General features: G+C 42.8%; 1 long non-coding RNA gene across 1 annotated transcript in view; it reads right to left on the minus strand.

The window, feature by feature from the left end:
* Window positions 1-206: 206 nt before the first annotated feature.
* Window positions 207-12,003, minus strand: part of LOC138658094 (uncharacterized) — a 361,280-nt gene continuing 349,483 nt past the window's right edge. The window contains exon 3 of the long non-coding RNA XR_011317337.1: window positions 207-344. This is a non-coding gene — a long non-coding RNA (uncharacterized lncRNA). The remainder of the gene's footprint in view (window positions 345-12,003) is intronic.

Below are 12,003 nucleotides of genomic sequence, written 5' to 3' on the forward strand. Positions count from 1 at the left end.
ATATTTTGTATTCCACTGGCCAGAATGAAGCTGTAGGAGATAATGTATTCTGAGGCAGACCAACTGCCGTTCATGAAGGGGGAAGAAAGAGAAGAGAGAGATTTGCTTGAGTAACTGTAATAATTGGAAAATTATTTTGATAGCCTGAAACAATCTAATATATTACAGAATTTTATTAAAATAATATCAAATCAAATTAACTGCAATTCCATAATGAATTAGGTAACAAGGTAGGCAGATATTAATCGGTCTTGGCTTGCAGGCAGGGGAGTCAGGAATGTATTAGCTGATGTGGCGTGCGAGAGCAAGACAACAGAATCAGTATCACTGGCTGCAGCGAAACCCTGGAGAGAAAAAAAAACATCTTTAACCGTTGCGATTTTTTTTGTGTTACTTTTACTATATAATCTGTCTTGAAACATTTGTATTTCTTTTATGTCTGATCTTAGCGTTCTCTTTTTTTTTCTCAGAATTTTAATTGCTTTGTGATTTAGCACTTAGTGTTCCGAGGTTCACAAATTAGTAACTGATACAGAATTATTTTTTTTTCTGTTGTGTTGGCTGGAAACAAGCAGATTTTTTTTTGTGATAGTAAATAAGCTTGGAGGTGAGAAAAGTCGTGGGGACATGATTCAATGGCATCCTGTGGGTTGGAAATGCTGTAATGGAATCTGGTAGAAAGGATCCTTGTTGGTTGACACCCAAAGGGATTGATAGGTCCAACCATTCCTTTCCGAGAATTCTTTTTAAAGGCATTGTCAGGTCCAAATCAAAAAGTCTGCAGTCATTCTGCGTGTGACTGCGGACTTATTAATTCCCCGGTACACACACTGTCCACTGTGGTGATTCGCCGGTGTCAAACCCAGGACTGGATGATATGTGTGCATTATACATACTCCCGGACAGTGGACATGGCCTTGCTACATGCACTTGTACATGTATCTACTGTTGCGGCCTGCCAGTGGGTGTGGACCAGTGTATGGAGTGAGGCCAAGAGAATGCATAACTCATGTATGTCATCCAGTTCCGTTCTGAAACCAGCAAATCCACACAGTGACTGCAGAGTTATCGATTTGAAACACACAACCTCTTTAAGGACTCCAATTTCTCATGACAAGAGATGAATGAATCTCCTAAAATTCATTTTGGGAATACTTGGTTTGAAAAAATTTTTCACAATGTCCAGATCAAAACGGACATTTATTGTGCTCTAAGGTCTCTCCAGACCCCAAGCATAAAACTGAGAAGTCTACTCCACTGTCTGAAGCCCACCCCTCACCTGCTCTGCTACTGGAGCTCTTCTAATTGGTCTACAAATTAGTCTTCAGTCCAGATTTTCTGGCACTGATGAGGTCTCAAACGATTACATGGGGTGCAATTCATTTTCCGGCATTGACGAAGTCGCAAATGGTCACATGGGGTGCAATTCAAGTCAATGTTCTTAATCTTTTGACCTTAGAAGATCTGGACCAAAGACTATTCTGAATTGGTCTGAAACAAGCACGGGGCCGGCAGGGAGCTACGGCAGCAGCACAAGTAAGGAGCGGGGCTAAGACAATTGAGTTTTCATTTTGAAACCCCCTTCCCGGATCCCAAAAGAATCCAGCAGAATGGCATCCTGCCACTAATGAGTGGTCACATATGCACCATACGCTTCAACTTTCGCGGAACATCCTAATTCTGAAAGTTTTCCAGAGACTCAGTAGAGTCAACAAATCTTCTGGACAATCCTAAAAATTAATGATTCCAAAAAGTATTCTTATACCTCAGCGTTTTGGGCAGAGAAATGGTTGGAGAATGGGCATGGAGAGGCTATGGCCTCTGAAAGGGTCATAGCTAAATCCAAAAATTTCTGGCACTGTACGAAGCTGACAGCTTCTCAGATGCCCATGGGCTTTAAGTACAACTGGCACCTCTGCACTCCAATTCTCAGCTAATGTACCCCATAAATTCTAAGCACATTAACTCTACAATTGCCAATCATGGTAATCATAATGTAAAACCACAAGGTCCTTAAAATCTCCAAAAAGTGCCAGTGGCTGCCCAGGCTTCCCCTTAGTGCCTTGCAGCTATCATACCCCATTATATAGCACAGAAAATCAGGAGGAACTTTCATAGCTTGTATAAAAGCAGAGGCAGAGAACGCAGTAGCCAATGATATCAAAGCTCACAGCTTAGAAATAGGAAGAGAAAGCACTGAATAAACTTTACATAGAGTGTGTGACAGCACAGCAGTGATAAACAGCTACCATCCGTTTGCCCATAGCCAAATATATTGAGGTTATTTTGACATTACCAAGGTTATTTCTGTATTAAAAAGCTTGAGGTGGGTTCGAAACATTGCTCAGAGAATTACATATGTCTTTTCCGGATAGCTAGAGGTTTGCAATTTGCAGCTAATCTATTCACTAAGAATTTGAAAATTTTAGGAAATTCAATGATACTGGGGAATATAATTTTTTTGGAAGATGTTTTCCTCTCTACTATATACAGTTTGTATGGAAAGTATTCAGACCCCTTTAAATTTTTCACTCTTTGTTTCATTGCAGCCATTTGGAAAATTCAAAAAAGTCCTTTTTCTCATTAATGTATACTCTGCACCCCATCTTGACTGAAAAAAAAACCAGAACATTTTGCAAATTTATTAAAAAAGAAAAACCGAAATATCACATGGTCATAAGTATTCAGACCCTTTGCTCAGTATTGAGTAGTAGCACCCTTTTGAGCTAGTACAGCCATGAGTTTTCTTGGGAATAATGCAATACATTTTTCCACACCTGGATTTGGGGTTCCCCTGCCATTCTTCCTTGCAGATCCTCTCCAGTTCCGTCAGGTTGGATGGTGAATGTTGATGGACAGCCATTTTCAGGTCTCTGCAAAGATGCTCAATTGGGTTTAGGTTAGGGCTCTGGCTAGGCCAGTCAAGAATGGTCACAGAGTTGTTCTGAAGCCACTCCTTGATTATTTTTGCTGTATGCTTAGGGCCATTGTCTTGTTGGAAGGTGAACTTTTGGCCAAGTCTGAGGTCCAGAGCACTTTGGAAGATGTTTTCATCCAGGATATCTCTGTACTTGGCCGCATTCATGTTTCCTTCAATGACAACCAGTCATCCTTTTCCAGCAGTTGAAAAACAACCCCATAGCATGATGCTGCCACCACGTTTCACTGTTGGGATTGTATTGGGCAGCTGATGAGCAATGCCTGGTTTTCTCCATACATACCACTTAGAATTATCACCAAAAAGGTCTATCTTTGTCTCATCAGACCAGAGAATCTTATTTCTCTTAGTCTGGGAGTCCTTCATGTGTTTTTTAGCAAACTCTATGAGGGCTTTAATATGTCTTGCACTGAGGAAAGGCTTCCGCCGGGCGACTCTACCATAAAGACCTGACTGGTGGAGGGCTGCAGTGATAGCTGACTTTGTGGAACTTTCTCCCATCGCAGCCACAGTGATCTTTGGGTTCTTCTTTACCTCTCTTACCAAGGCTCTTCTCTCACGATCGCTCAGTTTGGCTGGACGGCCAGGTCTAGGAAGACTTCTGGTGGTCCCAAACGTCTTCCATTTAAGGATGGAGGCCACTGTGCTTTTAGGAACCTTAGGTAGTGCAGAAATTCTTTTGTAGCCTTGGCCAGATCTGTGCCTTGCCACAAATCTGTCTCTGAGCTTCTTGGCCAGTTCCGTTGACGTTATGATTCTCATTTGGTCTGACATGCACTGTGAGCTGTGAGGTCTTATATAGACAGGTGTGTACCTTTCCAAATCAAGTCCTATCAGTTTAAATTAAACACAGCTGGACTCCACTGAAGGAGTAGAACCATCTCAAGGAGGATCAAAAGGAAATAGGCAGCATGTGACTTAAATATGAGTGTCTGAGTAAAGGGTCTGAATACTTATGACCATGTGATTTTTCTGTTTGTTTTTTTTTAATAAATGTGCAAAAATTTCTACATTTTTGGATTTTTTTCGGTCAAGATGCGGTGCAGAGTATACATTAATGAGAAAAAAAGCTGTCTAATAATACTCACCTGCTCCTGGCGCGGTCCCTGGTCATCCCTGGTTCTCCGGGTGCCGGCAGCTTCTTCCTGTAGTGAGCGGTCACATGGTACTGCTCACTACAGTAATGAATATGGACTCCCTTAGGGGTGGAGCCGCATATTCAATACTGTAATGAGCGGTACCATGTGACCGCTGAATACAGGAAGAAGCTGCCAGCGCCGGAGAACCAGGGACTGCACAGCGCCAGGAGCAGGTGAGTATAACGCAGTGCGCGATATTCACTTGTTCCCCGTTCCACCGACAGCTACCGCTGCATCTTCCCCATCCTCTGCATTGACACTCAGGTCAGAGGGCGCGGTGATGCGATTAGTGTGCGCGCGGCCCTCTGCCTCAGTGCAGAGGACGCAGAAGACACAGCGGCGGCCGTCGGTGGAACACGGACCGGTGAATATAGCAAGTGCCCGGGGCTTGAGAGGTGAGTATGTCACTTTTTTTTTTAATCGCAGCAACAGCATATGGGGCAAATGTTTGTATGGAGCATCTTATGGGGCCATGCGCAGCATTATATGGGACAAATATCTGTATGGGGCCATGTGCAGCATTATATGGGGCAAATATCTGTATGGAGCATCTTATGGGGCCATAATCAGCATCTGTAGAGCCTTATACAAGGCAAATATGTCTATGGAGCATCTTATGGGGCCATTATTAACCTTTGTGCAGCATTATATGGGGCATATTTTAATATGGAGCATCTTATTGGTTCCATCATGAACTGTATGGAGCATTATATGGGGCTTCCGATTCAATATGGATATTCAAAAACACTTAACCTACTGATGTGTCAATTAATTTTACTTTTATTGGTATCTATTTTTATTTTTGACATTTACCGGTAGCTGCTGCATTTTCCACCCTAGGCTTATACTCGAGTCATTAAGTTTTCCCAGTTTTTTCTTTCAAAATTAGGGGGGGTCGGGTTATACTTGGGTCGGCTTATACTCGAATTTATATGGTATATATATATATATATATATATATATATATATATATATTTTGCAGGTACAGAATATAGTAATATTGAATACCTCTATAAGTCTTTGTCTGAAGGATTATTAAATATTAAAGAGCAGCTTTTGCTCTTTCTGTGGGGTTTTATTATCCGATTCTTTAAACCTTAATGCGCTCCAAACTCCTGTTTCCACTCGAGGGGCTTTTGTCTCTCATATTGGCAGTGGGTTTAGCCAAATAACCACAGAGAAATCATTTGTACAAGACTTTTTATGGAGACAAAAATAAACTTTCTGCTCGTCCCTGGTGGTATAATTAGCACTATGAACAATAATTATAACGCTAAACAATCCGAACTAGTAGACCATTATGTTCTGGTTTATTGTCTTTGTCACATTGTGTTGTTATTAAATCATAAATTAAATTACATTGGTAAAAGAGAAAAAATGTGCAATTTTATATAAATCGTGAACAAGGGGCTGGTCACAGGGATTCATCTTCTAAATAGCGATTGTCGGGTTTTTCTGTTGGATTCTATTGAAATTACAAATATTGTAAAGAGCTGAAAATACATAGAGAGAATATGAATACGAGAACCTGCAAATTCACACCTCGCAAATTGTGGTCACAAGGAAAATCTATAATAATACTGCCCATATGTACAAGAATATAACTACTATAATACTGCCCCTATGTGCAAGAATATAACTACTATAATACTGCCCCGTATGTACAAGAATATAACCACTATAATAGTGCCCCCTATGTACAAGAATATAATTACTATAATACTGCCTCCTAAGTACAGGAATAAAACTACTATGATACTGCCTCCTATGTACAAGAATATAACTACTATAATACTGCCTACTATGTACAAGAATATAACTACTATAATACTGCCCCTATGTACAAGAATATAACTACTATAATACTCCCCCCTATGTACAAGAATATAACCACTATAATAGTGCCCCCTATGTACAAGAATATAATTACTATAATACTGCCTCCTAAGTACAGGAATATAACTACTATAATACTGCCTACTATGTACAAGAATATAACTACTATAATACTGCCCCTATGTACAAGAATATAACTACTATAATACTGCCCCTATGTACAAGAATATAAGTACTATAATACTGCTCCTATGTGGAAAAATATAACTACTATAACACTGCCCCCTATGTACAAGAATATAACTACTGTAATACTGCTCCTATATATAGGAATATAACTACTATACTACTATAATACTGCCTTTCTGTACAAGAATATAACTACTTTAATACTGCCCCCTATGTACAAGAATATAACTACTATAATACTGCTATGTATAAGAATATAACTACTATAATACTGCTACTATGTACAAGAATATAACTACTACTGGATGGTGGCCCGATTCTAACGCATCGGGTATTCTAGAATATGCATGTCCACGTAGTATATTGCCCAGCCACGTAGTATATAGCCAAGGCTACGGAGTATATAGCCCAGGCCACAGAGTATATAGCCCAGCCACGTAGTATATTGCCCAGCCACATAGTATATTGCCCAGCCACGTAGTATATTGCCCAGCGACGTAGTATATTGCCCAGTGACGTAGTATATTGCCCAGTCACGTAGTATATTGCCCAGTGACGTAGTATATTGCCCAGCCATGTAGTATATTGCCCAGTCACGTATTGCCCAGCCACATAGTATATAGCACAGCCCACGTAGTACGGTATATTGCCCAGTGACGTAGTATATTGCCCAGCCACATAGTATATAGCAGAGCCACGTAGTATATTGCCCAGTCACGTAGTATATTGGCCAGCACAGAGCCACGTAGTATAGAGACTTAAAAAAAAAAGAAACATATACTCACCTATAGCCCGTTGAAGTCCTGCTATACTTACCATCCGCCGCCTTTCCCGCTCCTCGCCACGCTCCCGGGACCGCTCCATTGCAAGCGCCAGCTTGCGGTCCCAGGGCTGGTGTGAGCACAGGACCTATGACGACGTCACGGTCACATGACCATGACATCATGGCAGGTCCTTGCCGCACACCAGCCCTGGGACGGGACCGGAAGCTGCCGCTTGCAATGGAGCGGTCCGGGGAGCGTGGCGAGGAGCGAGAAAGGCGGCGTAGGGTGAGTATGGCAGGTTTTTTTTTTTTTTTATTATTTTTAACATGACCTATTTCTACTATTGATGCTGCATAGGCAGCATCAACAGTAAATAGTTGGGGACACACAGGGTTAATAGCAGCGGTAACGGAGCGCGTTACACCGCGGGCCGTTACTGCTGCCATTAACCCTGTGTGAGCGATGGGGATTACGGAGCGAGCGCTGGGCAGTGAGTGCAGGGGAGTAGGGGAGGGACTAATCGGACTGTGGCCGTCGCTGATTGGTCGCGGCAGCCATGACAGGCAGCTGCCGAGACCAATCAGCGAACGAATAACCGTGACAGAAGGACAGACAGACAGATGGAAGTGACCCTTAGACAATTATGTATATAGATAATACTGCCCCTATGTACAAGAATATAACTACTATAATACTGCTCTATGTACAAAACTATAACTACTATACTACTGCCCCTATACATGAATATAACTACTATAATACTACCCCCTAGGTGCAAGAATATACAGTTGTGCTCAAAAGTTTGCATAATTTGGCAGAATTTTTGCTTTCTTGGCCTTTTTTTAAGAGAATATGAATGATAATACCAAAACTTTTTCTCCACTCATGGTTAGTGGTTGGGTGAAGCCATTTATTGTCAAACCACTGTGTTTTCTCTTTTTAAATCACAATGACAACCCAAAACGTCGAAAGGAACCTGATCAAAAGTTTACATACCCTGGTAGGGTTGAGCGAAACGGATCGGTTATTTTCATAAATCGGCGACTTTTAGGCAAAGTCGAGTTTCATGAAACCCGAACCGATCCTACAGTGGGATCGGCCATGCGGTACACGATCAGAGCGCCAAAGGCGCGTTTCATATGACGCTGTCACCGTAGTTTTTCATCCAATGAAGGAGGACGCAGAGTGTGGGCAGCGTGATGACATTGGTCTCGGCCCCCACCATCTTTGAGAAGGGCATGGCAGTGATTGGCTTGCTGTCTGTGGCGTCACAGGGGGTATAAAGGGGCGTGCACGCCGACCGCCATCTTCTGCCGATCTGAGCATAGGGAGAGGTGTTGCTGCAGTTAGTCAGAAGCAGGGACAGAGTTAGGGAGGAAATATAAACCCCCAAACCGCTTGTGCTGGAGCGATTTTCACTGTCCCACACCACCTTTTTGTGCAGGGACAGTGGAGGTCGTATTTTAGTGCAGCAGCTGCATAGCTGTGTGCACGGTGCTGTGCAAACCAACTGCTTTTTTTAAAGCAAAATTCCTGTTGCTCCTTTCTGCACAGTTACCTATCTTGTTTATTTGTCCACATTTTTGTGTTAAGCAGTCCTTTTTATTGCTGCCATACTTGTCCTGAGCTCATTGTAGGGAGCTTGTTATTTTTTTTTTTTTTTTAAATAATAATTCCAGCCACTTTCTGGCACGTTCATAGTGTTGTGTTATACCACTGGGCCAGAGTTGTGGTTCTGTGTCTCCCCCCCACCCCCAAAAAAGGGAGATTAAAATTCGCACACAGAGTATATTCTGCTGTACTGCTAGTGTGTCATATACTGTATATCAGGCAGCCACTTTCTCGCACGTTCATAGTTTACTGTTATACCACTGGGCCAGAGTTGTGCTTCTGTGTCTCCACCCCCCAAAAAAAGGGAGATTAAAATTCGCACACAGTGTATATTCTGCTGTACTGCTAGTGTGTCGTATATATCAGGCAGCCACTTTCTGCCACGTTCATAGTTTACTGTTATACCACTGGGCCAGAGTTGTGCTTCTGTGTCTCCCCCCCCCCAAAAAAAAGGGAGATTAAAATTCGCACACAGTGTATATTCTGCTGTACTGCTAGTGTGCCGTATATATCAGGCAGCCACTTTCTGCCACGTTCATAGTTTACTTTTATACCACTGGGCCAGAGTCGTGCTTCTGGGTCTCCCCCCCCAAAAAAGGGAGATTAAAATTCGCACACAGTGTATATTCTGCTGTACTGCTAGTGTATCATACATATCAGGCAGCCACTTTCTGCCACGTTCATAGTTTACTGTTATACCACTGGGCCAGAGTCGTGCTTCTGGGTCTCCCCCCCAAAAAAAGGGAGATTAAAATTCGCACACAGTGTATATTCTGCTGTACTGCTAGTGTGTCATATATATCAGGCAGCCACTTTCTGGCACGTTCATAGTTTACTGTTATACCACTGGGCCAGAGTTGTGGTTCTGTGTCTCTCCCCCAAAAAAAGGGAGATTAAAATTCGCACACAGTGTATATTCTGCTGTACTGCTAGTGTGTCATATATATCAGGCAGCCACTTTCTGCCACGTTCATAGTTTACTGTTATACCACTGGGCCAGAGTTGTGGTTCTGTGTCTCTCCCCCAAAAAAAGGGAGATTAAAATTCGCACACAGTGTATATTCTGCTGTACTGCTAGTGTATCATACATATCAGGCAGCCACTTTCTGCCACGTTCATAGTTTACTGTTATACCACTGGGCCAGAGTCGTGCTTCTGGGTCTCCCCCCCAAAAAAAGGGAGATTAAAATTCGCACACAGTGTATATTCTGCTGTACTGCTAGTGTGTCGTATATATCAGGCAGCCACTTTCTGGCACGTTCATAGTTTACTGTTATACCACTGGGCCAGAGTTGTGCTTCTGTGTCTCTCCCCCAAAAAAAGGGAGATTAAAATTTGCACACAGTGTATATTCTGCTGTACTGCTAGTGTATCATACATATCAGGCAGCCACTTTCTGCCACGTTCATAGTTTACTGTTATACCACTGGGCCAGAGTCGTGCTTCTGGGTCTCCCCCCCAAAAAAAGGGAGATTAAAATTCGCACACAGTGTATATTCTGCTGTACTGCTAGTGTGTCATATATATCAGGCAGCCACTTTCTGGCACGTTCATAGTTTACTGTTATACCACTGGGCCAGAGTTGTGGTTCTGTGTCTCCCCCCAAAAAAAAGGGAGATTAAAATTCGCACACAGTGTATATTCTGCTGTACTGCTAGTGTGTCGTATATATCAGGCAGCCACTTTCTGCCACGTTCATAGTTTACTGTTATACCACTGGGCCAGAGTTGTGCTTCTGTGTCTCCCCCCAAAAAAAGGGAGATTAAAATTCGCACACAGTGTATATTCTGCTGTACTGCTAGTGTGTCGTATATATCAGGCAGCCACTTTCTGGCACGTTCATAGTTTACTGTTATACCACTGGGCCAGAGTTGTGCTTCTGTGTCTCCCCCCCCCAAAAAAGGGAGATTAAAATTCGCACACAGTGTATATTCTGCTGTACTGCTAGTGTGTCATATATATCAGGCAGCCACTTTCTGCCACGTTCATAGTTTACTGTTATACCACTGGGCCAGAGTTGTGCTTCTGTGTCTCCTCCCCCAAAATAAAGGGAGATTAATATTCGCACACAGTGTATATTCTGCTGTACTGCTAGTGTGTCGTATATATCAGGCAGCCACTTTCTGCCACGTTCATAGTTTACTGTTATACCACTGGGCCAGAGTTGTGCTTCTGTGTCTCCACCCCCCAAAAAAAGGGAGATTAAAATTCGCACACAGTGTATATTCTGCTGTACTGCTAGTGTGTCGTATATATCAGGCAGACACTTTCTGCCACGTTCATAGTTTACTGTTACACCACTGGGCCAGAGTTGTGCTTCTGTGTCTCCACCCCCCAAAAAAAGGGAGATTAAAATTCGCACACAGTGTATATTCTGCTGTACTGCTAGTGTGTCGTATATATCAGGCAGCCACTTTCTGCCACGTTCATAGTTTACTGTTATACAACTGGGCCAGAGTTGTGCTTCTGTGTCTCCCCCCCAAAAAAAGGGAGATTAAAATTCGCACACAGTGTATATTCTGCTGTACTGCTAGTGTGTCGTATATATCAGGCAGCCACTTTCTGCCACGTTCATAGTTTACTGTTATACCACTGGGCCAGAGTTGTGCTTCTGTGTCTCCCCCCCAAAAAAAGGGAGATTAAAATTCGCACACAGTGTATATTCTGCTGTACTGCTAGTGCGTCGTATATATCAGGCAGCCACTTTCTGGCACGTTCATAGTTTACTGTTATACCACTGGGCCAGAGTTGTGGCTCTGTGTCTCCCCCCCAAAAAAAGGGAGATTAAAATTCGCACACAGTGTATATTCTGCTGTACTGCTAGTGTGTCATATATATCAGGCAGCCACTTTCTGGCACGTTCATAGTTTACTGTTATACCACTGGGCCAGAGTTGTGCTTCTGTGTCTCCCCCCCAAAAAAAGGGAGATTAAAATTCGCACACAGTGTATATTCTGCTGTACTGCTAGTGTGTCATATATATCAGACAGCCACTTTCTGCCACGTTCATAGTTTACTGGTATACCACTGGGCCAGAGTTGTGCTTCTGTGTCTCCCACCCAAAAAAAGGGAGATTAAAATTCGCACACAGTGTATATTCTGCTGTACTGCTAGTGTGTCATATATATCAGGCAGCCACTTTCTGCCACGTTCATAGTTTACTGCTATACCACTGGGCCAGAGTTGTGCTTCTGTGTCTCCACCCCCCAAAAAAAGGGAGATTAAAATTCGCACACAGTGTATATTCTGCTGTACTGCTAGTGTGTCATATATATCAGACAGCCACTTTCTGCCACGTTCATAGTTTACTGGTATACCACTGGGCCAGAGTTGTGCTTCTGTGTCTCCCACCCAAAAAAAGGGAGATTAAAATTCGCACACAGTGTATATTCTGCTGTACTGCTAGTGTGTCATATATATCAGGCAGCCACTTTCTGCCACGTTCATAGTTTACTGCTATACCACTGGGCCAGAGTTGTGCTTCTGTGTCTCCACCCCCCAAAAAAAGGGAGATTAAAATTCGCAC

The sequence above is a fragment of the Ranitomeya imitator genome, chromosome 1, assembly GCF_032444005.1.
Source record: "Ranitomeya imitator isolate aRanImi1 chromosome 1, aRanImi1.pri, whole genome shotgun sequence".
Lineage (NCBI taxonomy): Eukaryota > Metazoa > Chordata > Amphibia > Anura > Dendrobatidae > Ranitomeya > Ranitomeya imitator.